General features: G+C 39.1%; 1 protein-coding gene and 1 pseudogene across 9 annotated transcripts in view; one reads left to right on the top strand and one right to left on the bottom strand.

The window, feature by feature from the left end:
* The window catches only part of Cadps2 (calcium dependent secretion activator 2), a 520,278-nt gene that overhangs the window by 150,611 nt on the left and 349,012 nt on the right, over positions 1 to 20,655 (top strand). The gene's annotated exons all lie outside the window — the stretch shown is intronic.
* LOC110540349 (large ribosomal subunit protein uL30-like) lies at positions 12,014 to 20,552 on the bottom strand (annotated as a pseudogene).

Genomic DNA, 20,655 nt, shown 5'->3' with positions numbered 1-20,655 from the left:
GAGGAGGGTTCCTTTTCTCCACATCCTCTCCAGCATGTGTTGTCACTTGAGTTTTTGATCTTAGCCATTCTGGTGGGTCTAAGGTGAAATCACAGGGTTGTTTTAATTTGCATTTCTCTGATGACTAAGGACATTGAGCATTTCTTTAAGTGTTTCTCTGCCATTTGATATTCCTCTGCAGATAATTCTTTGTTTAGCTTTTTACCCCATTTTTTTTAAATTGGATTACTTGAGTTGTTGCTGTTTAACTTTTTGAGTTCTTTATACATTCTGGATATTAGCCCTATGTCAGATATAGAGTTGGTGAAGATCCTTTCCCAGTCAATAGGAATATGCACAAGTATACAACAGGGACGTTTACTCAACCATGTTCGTAACAGCTTTATTTATAACAGCCAAAATCTGGAAACCCAGATCTCCCTCAATGAATGGATGGATACAGAAATTGTGGTATATTTATACAATGGAATACTACTCAGCAATTAAAAATAAGGAAGTAATGAAATTTGCAGGCAAATAATAGAAACTAGAAAAGATCATCCTGAGTTAGGTAATGCAGAATCAGAAAGACACATATGACTTATAAGTGGATATTAGACATATAATATAGGACAAACATAGTAAAATCTATACTCCTAAAGAAGCTAAACAAGAAGGAATACCCTGGGTAGGATGATCAGTCCTCACTCACAAAGCAAATGGGATAGACGTCGGACATGGGAGAAAACAGGGAATAGGACAGTAGCCTACCACAGAGGGCCTATGAAAGACTCTACCTATGAGGCTATCAAAGCAGATGCTGAAACACATAGCCAAACTTTAGGCAGAGTGCAGGGGATCTTATGAAAGAAGGGGAAGATAGAAAGACCTGGGTGGGACAGGAGCTCCACAAAGAGACCAACAGAGCCAAAATATCTGGGCACAGGGGCCTTTGCAAAGACCAATACTCCAACCAAGGACCATGCATGGAGATAACCTAGACCCCTTGTTCAGACATATCTCAAAGAAGCCTAGCCTCCAAATGGGTTCCTAGTAAGGGGATCAGGGCCTGTCTCTGACAGTGGCAGGCTCTTTTATTACCTCCCTCTGGAGGAAATGCAGCTGTACCAGGCCACAGAGGAAGACAATGCAGCCAGTCCTGATGAGACCTGATAGGCAATGGCCAGATTGAAGGAGAGGAGGAACACCCTCATCAGTGGACTGGAAGAGGGTCACGGGAGGAGAAGAGGAAGGAAAGGTGGGATTGGGAGGGAATGAGGGAGGGTGCTATAGTTGAGACACAAAGTGAGTAAATTGTAATAATCAAAATAAAATTAAAAAAACTTCTATCTACATAAGAGACTAATGGAGTATAATGAAAAAGAAGTCTTTAAGTGGTTAAGATATAATGGTTAAATTGTATAATGATAAGTGCGTGAATTGTGTTTGGAACATTTCTGCCTGAGTGATTAATATATGGACTTTCAGAATAAAGGTTAGGAGCTTGGAGAGGTGGCTCAGCAGTTATGAGGATTTGCCTCCGTTGTGAAAGGAGTTTGGTTCTCAGCACCTTCACTGTAGGGTAACACAACTACATGCAGCTCCAACTCCAGGGAACCCAGTGGCCTTTTATAGCCTCCTCATGCACACACACACACACACACACACACACACGCACGCTGACACACACGGACACACACAGACACACATACAGAGTTTTTTAAAAATAGAATAAAATGTACAGACCACACATATTGGGTTGGATGTATAGCTCAGTAGTGGTTTACATCACCAGAATGAAGAGGCCCTGGGTTCAGTTGCTAGGACTGGGAAAATAAATAACAGCAGTAATGTGGAGTGCTTCTGCTGCTGTGCCGGAATAATCAGTGCTTTAGGAGTTCCTGTCCAGTAACTGCACTATAGGAAAGAAATACTTTTACCCTCTACAAGATACTTAATTAATTTAAGACCCATTAGCATAAAGATAAGGAAGATAGATGCTGAATGTCGGACAAGATTTTTTACCCTGGAGAGTTACCTGCTTTCCCCATCATGAGGTAAACTTTACTTTCACTATTACTTTGGTCTGTGGAAGTTGCTCATTACCCTTCCAGTTCCAAGATGACACTGGGGAACTGTCTAAGCAATATCATACTTAAGTTCTCTGTAGCCAATACTCACTAGATTAAAAGATACTGCTGTTTTGTTTAATGCCAGGGTGTCTTACATTTCCTGTGGAAGTTTTTCATGGTTTTATCCATTTATCCTATTTGTTTTGCACCTTACGAATTATTTTTAGTCTGTTTGCACCCTCAATTTACACATTTTTGAAGTTGCCAGACAACTCCGCCTTTGCTACTAAATATCTGTCACCTTTCTTTGCTAAGTATGAATAAACTGAGAGGAGAAGGTAACTTCCTAATTGGGTTTTGACAAGCTTATTTGAAAAATTAATTCAGAACAGTAAAAAGTGATAGATACTGTCAGATATGCTGAAAATGTGTGGCAGGATTGGACATAACCTGAGTTTGGAAGGAGAAGGTACAAGGTACATCCATTAATTAACAAGTCTTATTCTTGCTACACAAAAGTCTTTGTTTTGCCATTTTATTTGTTAAAAAGCCCCATTAAGGTGACACATTTTTGTGGGCTGGTACAAAACAGAAATAATACATATAAATGCTATAGAGATTTTGTGTTCTATGTATATTCTCAATGGAGACTAAGTTCTGTTTAATTTGTTTTGGATTTTTTTTCTTGTAGATAAATCTATTTCCCCTTTGGCCTTTCCCTTTTTTTCCTTTTGCTTCCAAGGAGCACTGCTCTGGGACAGTTAATAGTCTTGGTCCTGCCTCTCCCTCTGAACTCCTCCAGATAGTTACCTGGGGTTACAGTTGGTTAGAGAATCAAGATGGTTTCCTCTCCATAGGGCTTTTAGCTGACTCAGAGACCACTTGTCTGCTGACCCATCTGCTGACATGGACTGTGTCTAGAAGTAGGTGAAAGTGACATTCACATGCTCTACTGGCTGGTCTTATGTCAACTGGACACAGGTTAGAGCCCTTTGAGAGCAGGGAACCCAATTGTGAAAATGCCAAATATGAAGAGGTTGTAGGCAGGCCTGCAAGGCCTTTGTTGTTGTTGTCATTGTTAAGTAAATTGATTTTCTTACCTCGAATAATATATTCTGATTATGGTTCCTCTTCCCCCTAACTCCTCTCAGTTCTCCATTTCCCATCCCATCTGGTTCCGCTCCTTTTCCATCTTGCGCTAGAATATGAATTCTATGTCAATATAATATAAATGTAACAGATATTATATATAATATAATATATGATATAATATGATAAAAGAAAAGGTAAGACTTTAAAATATGACAGAAGAAACAAACAGAAGGAAAATAGTCCCCCCCCCACAAAAAAAAAGACACAAGAATCATTGACGCACCAATTTACACACTCAGGAATCCCACAAAAACACTGAACTGGAAGCCATAATACATTTACAGAGGACCTGTGGGATAAAAATGGAGAAGAAAAGTTGTCCACTGTTTGTAAAGAACCAGGCAGCAGAAGCAGCATGAAACATTTTTTCCCGTGGTTGGTGTTAACGCGGGCCCCGTCATCTTCATAGAAAACTAAAAAGTTCCTGTTAGTAATGGTAGAAAAATGCCAAGAACAAGGTTGAGCAAATGTCCTTGTGTACTTGAGCATCTTTTGGGTATATGCCTAGGGGTGGTATAGCTGGATCTTGAGGAAGCACTATTCCTAATTGTCTGAGAAAGCACCAGATTGATTTTCAAAGTGGTTGTACAAGTTTACATTCCCACCAGCAGTGGAAGAGTGTTCCCCTTTCTCCACATCCTCTCCAGCATGTATTGCCACTTGAGTTTTTTATTTTTATTTTTATTTTTCTCATTAGTTACATTTTGTTAATTCTGTATCCCAGCTGTATCCCTCATTCCCTCCCCAATCCCACCCTCCTCCCTCATCTCCTCCCTACCCCTTTCCAAGTCCACTGATAGGGGAGGACCTCCTCCTCTTTCATATGACTCCATTTTGTTAGGTATTTTCAGGACTGGCTGCAAAGTCCTCCTCTGTGGCCTAACAGGACTGCTCCTTCCTTGGGGGGTGGGGAGGTCAAAGAGCCAGTCATTGAGTTCTTGTTACAAATAGTCCTTGTTCCCCTTACTATGGGAAACCAATTGATTACTGAGCTATCAGGGGTCACATCCAAGCAGAGGTTCTAGGTTTTATGCTCTCATGGTCTTTGGTTGAGTGTCCATCTTAGAAAAGACCCTGTGCCCAGATATGTTTGGTCCTTGTGGAGCTGCTATCCTTTCCACATCAAACTCCCCTTCTTTCATATGATTCCCTGCACTCTGCCGAAGGTTTGGTTATGAGTCTTAGTATCTTACTTTGTAACACTGCTAGGTAGAGTCTTTCAGATGCTTTCTGCGGTAGACTCCTGTCATACGTTCAATGCATATCCCATTTGTCTTTCTATGATTGATCATCATGCCCCATGTCTGCTTTCTTGATTATCTTCTTTAGGTGTATAGATTTCATTATGTTTATCCTATCTTTTAGGTCTATGTAATCGAGTATATTCCATGTTTGTCTTTCTCCTTCTGGGATACTTCACTCAAGATGATCTTTTCTAGATCCCACCGTTTGCCTGCAAATTTCATGCTTTCCTCTTTTTTGATTGCTGAGTAGTATTCCATTGTGTAAAAATATCACAATTTTTGTCACTTGAGTTTTTGATCCTAGCGATTCTAATAGGTGTAAGGTAAAATCTCAGGGTAGTTTTGATTTGCATTTCTCTGATGACTAAGGACATTGAACATTTCTTTAAGTGTTTCTCTGCCATTCTATATTTCTCTACAGAGAATTCTCTGTTTAGCTCTGTACCTCATTTTCCCATTTTTTAAAATTTATTTATTTTATTTACACAGCATTCTGCCTGCACGTGTGCCTATGCACCAGAAGAGGGCACCATATCTCACTATAGATGGTTGTGAGCCACCATGTGGTTGCTGATAATTGAACGAAGGGCCTTTGAAAAAACAGGCAGTGTTCTTAAGCTCTGAGCCATCTCTCTAGCCCTGTACCCCATTTTTTAATTGTATTACTTGATTTGTGGCTGTTTAACTTCTTGAGTTCTTTATATATTCTGGATATTAGCCCTCTGTCAGGTATAGGGTTGGTGAAGATCCTTTCCCAGTCTGTAGGCTGTCATTTTGTTCTGACGACAGTGTCCTTTGCTTTACAGAAGCTTTTCAGTTTCATGAGGTCCCATTTATTGATTGTTGCTCTTAGAGCCTGTGCTTTTGGTGTTCTGTTCAGGAACATTTTAAACACGATATTCAGGAGATCACAGAAAAGTTTGAAGACCACAGTCTTCGGGGTACACAAACTTTGTTCCTAGTTACTCGCTTCAGACTCAAACCTGGCAACATGTACAGAAAGCTAGATGAACTTATTTCTAATTGGTTAGTACTCTGTATGGCTTACTGATATCGTGGTAGAAAGTTTATATATATATATATATATATACACACACACACATAATAGTCATATAGATTTTTGAGATAATATTTATACCATGGAGAAAATTAGGGAGTCAAACGAAAACCAAAAGATTGTGAAATCAGTGACAATGGAATAATACGTTAATATTATTTTTCTCTGTCCCATACCAGGGGACTCTTCTGATATGAGACAGAGATTTTGGATTTTCCTTTAATAAGCATGCATGTGTTTAGAGAAGGAGAGAGCCATGATCCAACTCCAGAGCCAGCTATAATTTTTAATTGAGTTGGGAAACCATGAAGACCACTTGGCACTATGTCTGTAGAGAGTAGAAGAGACAAGATGGAGGTGGGCAATACCAGTTGGCCAGTTTACTCCTTGTGACATTTTCTCTTGATACTCCATCCTCTTTCTCCAGATGTTTCATTTGTCCAGTGGCCCCTGGGCTCCTTTGTTAGATGTTTTTATTCTCCTGGAAAGACAAAAATAAAACTCTGTTCCACCCCTAACTCTGGGTTTTCTCTTTTGGTATATTATCTCTTTCCTGGGGCAAAATATTTTTTGGCAATAGAAAACATATTAGTTTTTAATTGAGAATTAAAAAAAAAATCATTCAGAGGCCCTCTGTTGGTAGGCTCCTGTCCTGTTTCTTGTTTTCTCTCTCTTCTGATGTCCATCCCATTTGCCTTTCTGAGTGAGGATTGATCATCTTACCCAGGGTCCTCCTTCTTGCCTAACTTCTTTAGGTGTACAGATTTTAGTATGTTTGTCCTATAGTATATGTCTAATATCCACTTATAAGTGAGTATAAACTTTGTGTGTCTCTATGTTTCTGGGATACCTCACTCAGGATGATCTTTTCTGGGTTTCAAAGCAGAGGCTGAGACTCATAGCCAAACTTTGGGCAGAGTGCATGGAATCTTATGAAAGAAGAGGGAGATAGAAAGACCTGGAGGGGACAGGAGCTCCACAAGGAGAGCAACAGCACCAAGAAATCTGGGCTTAGAAATCTTTTCTGAGACTGATGCTCCAACCAAGGACCATGCAAGGAATTAGCATAGAACCCTGCACAGATGTAGCCATCCATGGCAGCTCAGGCTCTAAGTGGGTACCCTAGTAAGGGGAATAGGGATTGTCTCTGACATGAACTCTGTGGCTGGCTCTTTGATCCCATGATGTCCCACTTATCCATGGTAAGTGGGGAGCAGAGGAAGACAATGCAGCTCTTCCTGATGAGACCTGATAGGCTATAGTCAGATGGAAGGAGAGGAGGACCTCCCCTATCAGTGGACTTGGAGAGGGGCATGTGAGGAGATGAGGAAGGGATAGTGGAATTGGGAGGGGCTGAGGGAGGAGGCTACAGGTGGGTTACAAAGTGGATAAACTGTAATTAATATAAAAAAATAAAAATAAACAAATTTTAAAAATTCCTTTGAAAATTTGCTTCACACCCTCACCAGCATGAGTAGCCAACATATTTTATTGATATTAGCCATCCCAATAGTATAAAATATAATCTCAAAATAGTTTTGATTTGCATTTCCCTAATGACTAAGGATGTTGAACATGTCCTTAATTATTTCTCAATCATTTGAGGTTGTTTTGTTTTTTGAGAATTCTCTGTTCGCTGTGGTATTGCATTTTTAATTAAGTTATTTGTTTACTTAATATCTAGGGTTTTTTTTGTTTTGCCTTGTTTTGTTTGTTCTTTATGTATTTTGGTTATTAGCCCTGTATTGCATATATACTCCATAAGATATTTTCCCAATCTTTAGGTTGTCCACTTTGTTCAAATTTTGGTATCCTTTGCCATGAGGAAACTTTTCCGTTTCATGATGTCCCACTTATTAATTGTTGATCTTAGCGCCTGTGCTATTGCTGTTCTGTTCAAAAAGTCTTTTCCTATGACAATGAGGTCTTCTTCTTTTCTTCTTCTTCATTTCTTCTTCTATCAGGTTCACTCTATCTGGTTTTATGTTGAAATCTTTGATGCATTTGCAGTTGAGTTTTGTGCAAGATGATCAGTATGGACCTATTTGGGTTCTTCTCACATACTGAGCTTTTACTTTTACTAGAGTTACATAGTACAACTTGAAATTGGGAATGGTGATACCTCCAGCAGTTCTTTTTTCAGGATTGTTTTTGCTGTCTGTGTGTTACATATGAAGTTGAAGATTATCCCGAGATGTCATTTTTTTTTTAATCTTAGCCATTCTTACAGGTGTAAGATGAAATCTCAAAATAGTTTTGCTTTGCATTTCTCTGGTGACTCAAGGATGTTGAACATTTAAATGTTTCTCAGCCATCTGAGATTTCTCTTTTGAGAATTCTGATTAGACATGCATCCCATATTTAATCATTGTGTTTTGGTTTTGTTTTATTTTCTTGATAGCTAGATTTTATTTTTAGCTCTTTATATAGTTTGGACATTAGCCCTTTATCTGATGTATAGTTTCCATACTACACAGGCTGTTGCTTTGTCTGAATGACAGTGTCCTTTGCCCAAGAAATGATAATCTGTTCAGCACGCTAAGGGTCACTAAGATTAGGTAGATAATACTTTATTCTTTTGTTTATAAATAAAATTTAAGTATTTTTATTCACACTTTTATTATTTGTGTTTTTTTGTTGTTGTTGTTGTCGTCATTTTGTTTTGGAGACAGGTTTTCCTGAGTGGCCTGGCTGTCAAAGAACTCATTCTGTAGACTAGACTCAGCCTCAGACTCAGAGATATGCCTACTTCTGACTCCAGAGTGCTGGGATTAAAGAGTGTGTCACCACACCCAGCTCATTTTATTCTTTTGAAAATACTGAGTATTACCAGTTCTGAGAAGCAAACAAATCCCAGGGATTTAACTGAATATTTTATAATTAAGTTTATAAATAAAATAATTGATGTCAAACAGTGTTCCAACATTTACGCCTGGAATATACCTAGTATTTGTTGGAAAACTCCATTAATAAGTTTAATGTAATAAGTTAGGGAACATTTTTAATAAATAGAGGCTAGATAATTAATTCACTCTCTGAAACGAATCCAGTACAGAAAAGAATCATAATCTATCTCTATATGGCTGTTTTAAAAAGCTTAGTTATGATATGGGACATGCAGATAGTCATCGGAGTCAAATAGTGGTGGAGATGCTGAGGAGAGAACCTGTCAGTGCAGTCCTTGTGAGGAAGCGTGAGGACCAGAGGTTAGTTCCTGTTCTCCTTGTTAGGCTGGGCATGGTGGCCACACGTGTGGGCCCAGAACCGACAGGATGAAGATGGGAGGACCCCTAGGGCTTGTGGGCTAGCCAGTCTTGTCTAATGGATGGAGCGCAGATAAGGAGACACCCAACCTCAACCATAGCCTCTACATGCATGTACAGACACATAAGAAATAAGTAAATAAATAAGTAAATATTGTATGGTGTTAATAGATCACTTTGCTCCAGTATTTTTTATTTCTCATGTGAGGTTATTTAGGATATTAGCCATTGAATGCATTATAGTGAATTAAAAGTAGATAGGACATTGGGCTGGAGAGATGGCTCAGCCATTAAGGCTGAGCTCACAACAGCAGAAATGTAGATAGGATAAAAGTACAGGTAACAGTCGTTTATAAAAGACTCAAATCATGACTGTATTATATATTTGTTAACAGGGGCATTTTAAGTTACCATTAGCCAGCCAATTGTAACTAACCAATTGTAATTGTTCTACTGGCAATGTATAACGTGTTTGCCAAATAGCTTTACTGCAAGTGTAAGTCAAGCGTCTATAGAAATTCAACTTTAAAGCAACTGTAAACAACTCAAAAGCTATAATGACCATAAAAATGGTAAATACTATGTCTAATGTATATATATTTAGGTAGTTGGTGCTACATGTAGATTTTCAAATTAGCTATATCATGTCCTCTCTTAATTTATATGGGCAATCAATCATTCTGTTCTGGCACCTACTCCACCTCTGTTAGATTATCATTCTGCATTAAATAGAGAAACAAAACAGTAGTAATTCATGTCTAGGTTCTATTCAAAAGTAGTTTAGGAGGATTATACATTTATTTTTTATTTTCTTCGCTTTCATAGGACTTTAGCCAAATCTTTCCCTAAAATATCAAGTGAACTTCTGAGTCATCAGTGACATGAATGCCATTCTTTCAATTTTGCATGGATTCACAATGTAACAGTTGGTAAAACAAAGCCCTCTGTCATTATATTAAAGATTTTTGTGCCAAGAGAGTTGACTAAAGCTTTACTTCTTTCTTAGTTTTTAATGGGAGGACTGTGGGTGTAAGATGACAAAAACAATTTCTTTTGTTTGATCTTGGCCCGGACCATCACAATAACTGTGCTCCAACTATTTTCATGCATCCTTTACAAAGCTTGGAGTACTTTTTCTCTAATTGGCAAACATTAGCTCTTTAACTACTAAAGTATGCCATGTAAACAGATGGCTAGTCTTCAAGAGTTGGTATGTAAAAGTGGCATCTGGTATTTGTGCCAGCCTTCTTCAGAGCTATAGGGTAAGAAAATTCCTGAAGACCTTGGCGTCACTATCATCTGGTGAAGTAGCTGAGCAGCATTGAAATCCACACAACTGAGTAATAGTAATTTTGGATTGTACTGGTACTAGGGAGCAGATACCATAATGGAGGAGCCAGTCAGTGTTCTGTATACTTGAAATGTACTTTGTGTCATTTAATCTTCATAATTGTCCTAAAGTTTCCAGACTGTTAGTAAACTTGATGCACCATAGTATAAAAACTAAGGCAACTATCTATCTTATGACCTGCAAAGGTCACAGAGCTAGCAGAGATAAGCAAGCAAGCAAACAAATTAAAAATAAAACAGGAAGGGCCAGTCCGGCTTCAGTATTAATGAGATATGACACATTCTGTTCTTTGCGAGACTCAGAAAAGCAGGAGTACATGGTGGTTCCTGGCTATTGTTCCAGTCCTTGGAAGATGGAGACAAGAAAGATAATGAGTTCCAAGCCAGCCTGGCTTATATGAGACTCTGTTTGGGAAGCAAAAACCAACTGAAGGAATTAATGATGGAGTTTTAAATGAAGATTTGTCTTTACATGGAAAATTTGAAAACTGAATGAAGGAACCATTGGCTGCGACCAAACTCACTAGATGGACTGTTCTGTTTTCCTTTGTGCATGTGCAACAGGAACTGTGAGCTGGATGTCACAAATGTGTATCAAATATGATGTCCCACTTGAGATTCTTTTCATCTCTTTGCAACTAAATATTAAAGTTTATGTCCCCTTTGGGGTGTTGAAATCCTAATTTCAAAAGTAATAGAAATTAGCGGTGATTAGGAAAAGGGTTGGAGCCAGTGAGAAATGGGCGTATGACCCTAGGTACGTTCCACACCCCCTCTGCTAAGTGAGAAGGCAGTAGATAGGTACCATCCAGGAGCCAGGAAGGAATGACCCTCTAGACCCTAAAGGACATTATCTTGGGTTTCCCTGCATCTTTGATTTGGCAAACTCCAGATCTGTGTGAATTGTGTTTTTGTTGTTTTTACAGCACCAAGAGAGTAGTTTTCTGGCATCTTAAAAGTTGCTTAGCATTTATCACATCAGAATTTCAGCTTCTTTTTTAATTTTAATTTCTTATATTAATTATATTTTGTTTACCATGTATCCCAGCTGTAGCCCCCTCCCTTGGCCCCTCCCAATTCCACCCTCCCTCCCTTATCTCCTCCTATGCCCCTCTCCAAGTCCATTGATAAGGGAGGTCCTCCTCCCCCTGTATCTGACCCTGCTCTATCACATCTCATCAGGACTGGCTGCATTGTCTTCCTCTGTGGCTGTTCCCCCATCAGAGGGAGGTGATCAAAGAGCCAGCCACAGAGTTCATGTCAGAGACAGTCCCTGTTCCCCTTACTAGGGTACCCACTTGAAGCTGAGCTGCTATTGGCTACATCTGAGCAAGGGTTCTAGGTTATCTCCATGCATGGTCCTTAGTTGGAGTATCAGTCTCACAAAAGACCCCTAGGCCCAGATTTCTTGGTGTTGTTGCTCTCCTTGTAGAGCTCCTGTCCCCTCCATGTTTTTCTCTCTCCCCGTTCTTTCATAAGATTCCCTAAACTCTGCCCACAATTTGGCTATGAGTGGCAGCATCTGCTTTGATACCCTATTGAGTAGAGTCTTACCCCAGAAGCAGAGAGACACACAAGGTATATACTCACAAGAGGATATTAAACATATAATATAGGATAAACATACTGAAATCTATATACCTAAAGAAGCTGGGCAAGAAGGAGGACCCTGGGTAAGATGATCAATCCTCATTTGGAAAGGCAAATGGGATGGATATTGGAAGAGGGAGAAAACAGGGAACAGGACAGGAGCCTACCAGAGAGGGCTTCAGAATATCAGCTTCTTGAATAAGATAATTTTTTTTTCAATGTGACAAGCTGTGACTCTTTATTAGTTGAACACACTACAAAATACCATCTGTGACACCTTAGTTCATCCGTTTAATAGCCGATTTATTAGGTCTTCCCTGTTGCCAGCATCCCTAACTTCAGCCCACCTCATGGAGAAGATAATTTGAAGGGCCAAGGGAAATTATTCACTGCCATGAAGAGTTTTCCAACTGTACAGATCTCATGAATTAGATCCTCTATGTAGGCGATTTTACTACCAAGAGATTGAGCAATCAGGAATTATCTTTCAAGGCAATTCGCTTCTTACTGATTTTACCATAGCCTCGTTTGTAGAGGAGCTCATTTATAGACTTCAGATCACGGTACCCTCATGCAATATACAGTTTCACAATTCTCAGCATGTTACTTGAAGCTTTGTTGAGCTAAACAAAGGTGCCATTCAAGATCTGAAGGAGATGGAGAAGCTGCAATACCTTATAGACATTTGGACTTATATCATGTATATCCCAGGATTCTGATGGCAAATGCCCAGTTTTGGTTCTGCAGGCATGTAAAAGTTCCCAGCATTCCTTGCCATCCTGGCCACCCTAAGCTCAGTGGGGTACCTCTGCCTGGATGCCTTGTGACAGCCCTTGGCCTTCTCACAGATAAGCTTCCTCCTTGCCTTTCACTGTGTCTTCAGGGCAAAGCTCTCCACGGGTGCTTCACTTTCTTTTTTTAATATAATTTCTTATTTATTACAATTTATTCACTTTGTATCTCAGCTGTAGTCCCACCCTCATCCCCACCCAATCTCACCCTCCCTGTCAACTCTGCAAAATACCTTCACTTTTTCTTAAGGGTTTCTGGCACAACAAAAGAGATGGGGGCGGGGAGTGCCCAATATAACAATCTTGACCTCATCTTTGAAGTGCTGGGTGCATGGAGGCTTCATGAAGACAGGAATTGTTCTTTTGTATCACTGTTCTACTCCCAGCACCTTGACCTGTGCATGTTAGATTCCTGATTAAAAGCTTGGATGAATGAGTGAAAGAATCAATTGTGTAGGCATTTAGTAGGGGGTTAACTTTTGGACTATGTAGCAGAAAGGAATAGGTAATCATACCAGTTACATGAATTGCAATGAATATATGAAAAATAAGTAAATAGTTTTATATAAACCAGTGTACTAGGCCTCAACAGGAATACAAAGGAATATATTAAAACCTTTCAGTTAGAGATAAAAAAATAAACAATTTTTTTAATAAGTGTAAGAAAGATCACAAGGAACTTTGCAAATAATTTACTAAGGAATGATGTATAATATTGAGGAAATAATTTCTATCTCCAGAGACACCTGAGCATTAGTACATGTGTATAGTTGAGCTTGATGAGGAAGACCTATACTGCAACACTAGTCGGAATAGGAGCATAGGAGGAGCTCAAGGCCAGCCTCCACTTGAAAGCCAGTGTGTTATAACACAAGACCCTGTGTCAAACAGATAATAAAAATATGTATGTATATGGTATGTATTGTGCTGCATTATACACATTTTAATATATAATATATTATATATCCTCATATATAATATGTTTTATATTATATATCTGTAGTAACGTGCATATATATATTATTTATATGTAATTCCTACATACATAGTTGCCTTACAAGCCTTTCATTTCAGTAGAGTTTCTGTGAGTGTGTGTGGTCTATACTGTTTTATATCATGTGTATCCTTGGGAGAATTACATTAACTAAAAATGAGAATGGGATTTTGACCTGTGAATTAGGGGGGAAAGATGTAAGGATTATAACTAGGGAAATTTCCTTGATTTCATCAGCTGTTATTTCAGACTGCCGCGGGCTCATTTAAAATTTATGCCTACTCATGGAATTTAAGCGTCTTAGGAAGGCAGAGCCCATGAATTCTAGTGACTAATGGTGGCTCAGAAAGGTTTAGAAGCCACTTTAGGTTTTAGAGTATCTTAGATGTGTTGCAGCCCCAAAATAGCATCCAGGCCCATTCATTAAGCCTTCACCACTGGGCAGAATAGATCATCAGGAAAATGGGAGACACTCTCTTGATAATTTGAAGCATTCTCCTTGGGTATATTTATTTTTTTCTCTGTTAACGATTTTTCAACTTGAAATAAATATCTAATCTAAATGGTTAATATGAAGATGATTTTGCTCTAACTTCAAACAGAAAAAATAATCTGTGTTTATTTAGATTACTCAATAACTCCTATCTCTTTAATTAAAAAAAACTACATTGTTAACATTTGTCCTGATTACCTCTTAGGTGTCATAATGTTTCTCCAGTTGACTGCCTCACGGTCTCCCACTTGCAGGGATGAATGAGAAGCAAGTGTTTCCAACATAATGTTAAAGATTTGTAGAGCTGGAATTTAATTCACAGTGAAGAAAAAATGTAGCTTTGATTTGTGCTCATTAAAATATAAAGGCATTTTGATATAATTTAAATATTCATCTATCTTTCCATTCAGGCATGACTACAAAAATCACGTTGAGTGCGTATTAAATCTACAGAGTTAAGATTCTCGCATTATTTACAGTCTAAGTACTATGACTGGAGTGATCTCCCTTATGACCACCTCACTAATTAGAGAAGTTTGTTTTATGAGGAATATTATGGGTCAGAACACAGAAGATCATTGATTTAATTATCGTTTTCTCATGACCAGTGATGGTATACATGTGGTGCTGGAATCCTGGCATAACTGAAATGAGAATAAGATTATCCTCGCTCTCCAAATAGTAGAGAGATGGATGATCTTACAGTCGCTGTGTACTACCCCATCACTGTGTGCCTTTCAAGGGTGAACATGTCTTATAATTCAGGACTATGGCTAGACTAGGGACTGTCAGATTCTGCCAAGGCCTTTTTATGTATCTGGTCCTCTTTTTAAAAATTATTTCTTTTACTTTTGAGATTATAATATAATGACGTCATTCCTCTTCCCTCTTCTCCTCTCTGACCAAAACATACCTTCTTTTACTTCAAATCTATGGCCTCTGTTTTCGTTAATTGTTTCAATGAACACATATGTAAATGTATACAAATGTATTAGTAAAACCTGCTCAGTCTGTGTAAAGTTACTTGTGTGTACTTCTTCAGGGCTGTCCATTTGATATCAGATAACCTATTATTGAGGTACTCTGCCCTGGGGAAGTCTTTCTCCCACTCCCAGCATTCCTTAGTTTCCTGTAGTTCTTTGTGAAGAGTTGAGTTCTGGTCATTTTCAAATCACACAGGTGTCTCTACTCTTCTTCAAGAGAGAGATGGATTTTCTCTTGAGCATTTTAATTCACATCCACTTCTTAAGAGAGCCTCGTTCACTTCAGGGTAGCCAGAATTCTAGAGAGTGAGTGAAGAACACAAGGCCTCCCAAAGCTGAGGGATGAAACTGTTATATCATCACTTCCACTGCAGTCGACTGGCCGGCCAGTTGCCAGGCCAGACAGTTATAAACAGCATGGAAATAAATCTCACCAGAATAGATGAAGCCTGTGTGAAGTGTGTTGTTCTGATTATTTTGATAGGAGCATAGGATATGCTAAGCTGATTTAATTGAAGAAGTGAAAATTTTAGAATTGATAGTAGGAAATGAAGTTGGATGGGAAGAAAGAAGAGTAGACAGTGCAGAGAGTTCTATGTCTCCCTGTTTTTACCAGAGAAACCACTATCTGCAGGCAGAACGGACTGAGAGAATAGTTGTGACTCCAGATAAAGGCAGTGCAAAGTGTTCATCCCATGGGGTGGCGTGACTATGGAAGTCTGTCACCCAAACACACCCAGTCAGGACAGTGTTACATCCTTGAAAAACACTGTAGGTTTTCCACTAGGCCGAAGGCCTACCTGGTGTCAGGTCCTTGGCCCTGTTAGCAGTGTCAAATATGAGTATCGTCTCAAGAAAGGGGGGGTCAAATCCACTCACAAAGCGCTCCCCTGCTCCTCCTGACATTCATACTTTCCTTGATCCCAGGTGTGAACATGGAAACAATCTTTTAAAAAATTATATGTGAGCTTCTGGATTGTTTCACATATAATTTTGCTCACATATTTTTTTAAAATCTACTGTTTTCTGTGTTTTGCATACTTAGAAGACACTCCTTTTCACTGAGGGTGGTTTGGGGTGTATATAATATTTTTTAATTATCACACGTATGTAATATTGAACACATGAGTGTAACAATTAATTTCAGGTAAGTTCCAAAAAAAAGCTACATTAATATGTATAAGAATTACAAACTTAAAATCTAATGTAACATGAAGCAAAATTTATTGTAAAAGAAAAGGTTTTTTTTTTCTTTCTTTCAGAAAATTCTTTTGTTGCCTTTAGTAAGACACTTTGAATCAGCATGCTGTTACCCTCAAATCCCTTTAAGATGCTTTTCCTCAGGGATAGAGACCTCAGAACATTGTCATTTCTTTAGCTTATATGCCCAATAAGTGTACTTTATGGGTTCCTAGAGAATTCATAGGCTTTCCTGTGACTGTGGGCTCCTTTGGAAAGTCTCTTGTTTTCCCAGTATCTTACAAGTGGTGGTAAGTGCAGTATGGATGTGCTTGGTTGCGTTTCCTTATCAGAGTTGGGATTTCTGGAGGCATATATATTTCATAGTAGTAATGGTCAAAACTTATTAAGAATGGAGATGAGATGATCCCACCCTTTTTACATAGTGGTGGGTATAATGCTCCTCAAACTTCCCTAGAGTCTGACTATTATAGAAAAATACACATACCCTCAGTTTCTCGGTAACTGTATCTCTTACAATCATAATCTTCTAAGGAGCAGAACTGTGTTGAGTCTGTGTTATGGTGGTGGCTTGTGTGGAATGCACACTGCATTTGTTCTGGCAAGTGGGTATTTAAGTATTTCTCTGAGCATATTCCAGGAATTTATATCCTGCAGCTGCCTCTTTTCTAATCATTTGCCTTCCATTTCCTAGTTTTCTCCATTGGTGGCTGAGAATTGGCTTACTCCTCCTGTGCATGTACTCAGTGAGGGATGGGCTTCGCCACAAAATCAACTGTGGTTTACTTATGTCAGTTGTAATGATCAAGCTCATTTCATGGATCCATTAAATATAAATGTGTGAAGGAGTTTCAGCCAGAGGCATGTGGGGAAGATCCATAAATATTGGGAAAAATCTTTTCCCTCTTTCTTAAAGGGAAATGTGAGAGTCAAAATGTTGCTTTGCACCTCAGGGTGCTGTGTGCCTATGGATAATTAGAACAGTAACCATCCTCGGAGATCATCAGGGAACCCAAATTAAGAGAAAAGCCAACGTACTTTAGAAGGCAGAATGGAAAGATGTAAAAAGACAGGGACTTTTAAAGTATGAGATTTTCCAACCTAGTTGTATGTTCAGTTTCCCTTCATCTACATGCAAGCGTCCATGGAATAAAGAACATGAAATTTTCAGGTACTAAAAGTCCATATATTGAATAAATGTTTTTAAAGGAACAAATTACAGTGGCCTCAATTATTCATTCCTTCTTTCTGCCTCATTTAACTATGCTGGCCCCAGGGTAGAAGACTCTTTGCTCTAGTTCTGATAAAATGGATGCAATGACAACCATCCCTTGTGGGCTAATAAGGATGCTTAAAGAGAGCTATTCTGTTTCTGTGCTAGGAAAAAATAAAACGGTGGAAATAGATGCACGTTTCTGAAAACATCTTACTTAACAGCTACATTGATAATTACAAGAGCTCAGTGTGTGGCAAGAGCTCAGAATGTATTGTGTCTCGAGGATGAGTGACTCTTGCCCCTCTCCTGAGATTGTACCATTAGAATAGGGTCTCCCAACCTTATTTGTGTCATTTTGAGCTAGGTGTATCTACCTCATAAGAGATCATTCTCTGCATTTTATGATATTTAGTTGCATGTCTGTCTTGCAGCCATGATATGCCAGTAACAGTCTTCCATTACTGTGATAACTTAAAAGATGCCCCTAAAAATATGTCACCCCTGAGACGGCAGAGTTACATCTGCTTCAGAGCCACCTTTAGCTATAGGGGGTTTTTGTTCTTGGACTATGGCAAAGGAGAAGGAATGTTTTAAACCACCAAGGCCTTAAATCCTTCAAGTTATAACAAGAAAAATTCAATGAATTTATAAATTTTTGCAAATTGTTCCCTTCAACCAAACAAAGACACTGCTGATTTGAACCATACAAGTTTTGCTATTTAAACTTTTAACCCTTCCAAATCAGTGAAAGATTTTGGATGTGGTAGAACAAGACAATACTTGTAGAATACCCATGAACTCAGTGACACAGGAAACAACTTCCTGAACAGAACACCAAGAGCACAGGCTCTAAGAGCAACAATCAATAAATGGGACCTTATGAAACTGAAAAACTTCTGTAAAGCAAAGGACACCGTCATCAAAACAAAATGACTGCCTACAGATTGGGAAAGAATCTTCACAAACCCTTTATCTGACAGAGGACTAATATCCAGTATATATAAAGAACTAAAGAAGCTGAAAATCAGCAAACCAAGTAATCCAATTAAAAATTGGGGAACAGAGCTAAACAGAGAATTCTCAATAGAGGAATATCGAATGGCAGAAAAACACTTAAAGAAATGCTCATCCTCATTAGCCATCAGGGAAATGCAAATCAAAACGACCCTGAGATATCACCTTACACCCATCAGAATGGCCAAGATGAAAAACTCAAATGACAACACATGCTGGAGAGGTTGTAAAGAAAGGGGAAACCTCCTCCACTGCTGGTGGGAATGTAAACTTGTACAACCACTCTGGAAATCAATCTGGTGCTTTCTCAGACAACTAGGAATAGCGCTTCCTCAAGATCCAGCCATACCAATCCTAGGCATATATCCAAAAGAGGCTCAGCTACACAAACAGGACATTTGCTGAATCATGTTTGTAGCAGCTTTTTTTTTTAATAGCCAGAAGCTGGAAACAGCCCATATGCCCCTCAACTGAACAATGGATGCAGAAATTGTGGTACATCTACACAATGGAGTATTACTCTGCAATGAAAAATAAGGAAATCATGAAATTTGCAGGTAAATGGTGGGACCTGGAAAGGATCATCCTGAGTGAGCTGTCCCAAAAGCAGAAAGATACACATGGTATATACTCACTCATATAGACATACAATATAGGATAAACCTACTAAAATCTAAAGAAACTAATTAAGAGAGAGGACCCTGACTAAAATGCTCAATTCCCATCCCAAAAGGCAAAGAGGATGGACATCAGAAGAAGAAGAAAACAGGAAACAACCTAGGAACCTGCCACAGAGGGCCTCTGAAAGCCTCTGCCCTGCAGACTATCAAAGCAGATGCTGAGACTTATGGCCAACTGATGGGCAGAGTGCATAGAATTTTATATAAGAAGTGGGAAATAGTAAGATCTGGAGAGGACAGGAACCCCACAAGGAGAGCAACAGAACCAGAAAATTTGAACACAGGGGTCTTTCCAATGACTCATACTCCAACCAAGTACCATGCATGGAGATAACCTAGAACCCCTGCACAGATGTAGCCCATGGCAGTTTAGTGTCCAAGTGGGTTCCACTGTAATGGGAAGAGGGACTGCCTCTGACATGATCTGATTGGCCTGCTCTTTAATCACCTCCCCTGAGGGGGGAGCAGCCTTACCAGGCCACAGAAGATGAGAATACACCCATTCCTGATGTGATCTGATAGACTAAGACCAGAAGGAAGGAGAGGAGGACCTCCCCTATCAGTGGACTTGGGGAGGGGCATGCGTGAAGATAGGGGAGGGAGGTTGGGACCAGGAGGGGAGGAGAGAGGGGTGTATGGGGGGATACAAAGTGAATAAAGTATAACTAATAAAATTAAATTAAATTAAAAAAAAGAAAGACAGAGGTAGAGGATTAGGGGTTCAAGGTTGTCCTTGACTACTTATGAAGTTTAAAATAGTAAGATCTGGAGAGGAAATTGAACAGCCTATCTAAAAACAACAAACATACAAACTCAGAAAATATGAAAACCATGTCAAAATCCTGTTATTTTAAATCACCTCCCTAGAACAACCACAAATTCAACAAGTATTTCCTAAGTAACATTAAACTTCTTCACCTCATCTCATGGTTTCATTGCCAGTAGAATCAAACACTACTTCACTCTCTGAATATAAAAAAAATGGGTCAAATGAACACTAAACCTCAACTAGTCAAAATTGTAGGGATCAAGAATTTTAATCAATATCTATCTGGCAAACAAATATTAACTAAAGTATTATGACCCATGACCCAGTAAGTACAAAGAATGCTTTTGTCAAAACAGACAGATAGACAAACACTTTCCCGACATGATACTCAGAGCACATTCTGTGCATGAGCCTCATAAGCAACCAAGGGCTTCTCTCTCTGTGGCCTCAAAGCTGTGAGCCTGCCCATCACGTCGAAGCTGTCTTTAACCTAGGTAACAAGTGTTTGAATGAGTATTGTCAATTTGTTGTCTATCTCTGTACAAAGACTTTCAGGGAAGGGTTTAAATAAAACGCAAGGGTTTGGTGGTGTGTTTCTCATGTCCTGGGACATCATTCGCAGTCCTCAGGACAAGCATGTGTGCCACCAAGCACAGCGCTTACTCTTTGCCTTTCCTCCTTCACTGCCTCCTGACCAGTCTGCATTCCTTCAGACCCTTTAACCTGCCGTGTGGCTTTCCATCCTGGCACACACAGCTACCTTTTCCTCCACTTCCAGTCTTGTTGCTTTGCTTTGGCAACAAATTGC

Source organism: Meriones unguiculatus, chromosome 21 (genome assembly GCF_030254825.1).
Source record: "Meriones unguiculatus strain TT.TT164.6M chromosome 21, Bangor_MerUng_6.1, whole genome shotgun sequence".
Lineage (NCBI taxonomy): Eukaryota > Metazoa > Chordata > Mammalia > Rodentia > Muridae > Meriones > Meriones unguiculatus.
The sequence above is the reverse complement of the archived record's forward strand: the minus strand, read 5'-3'. Positions and strand labels throughout refer to the sequence as shown.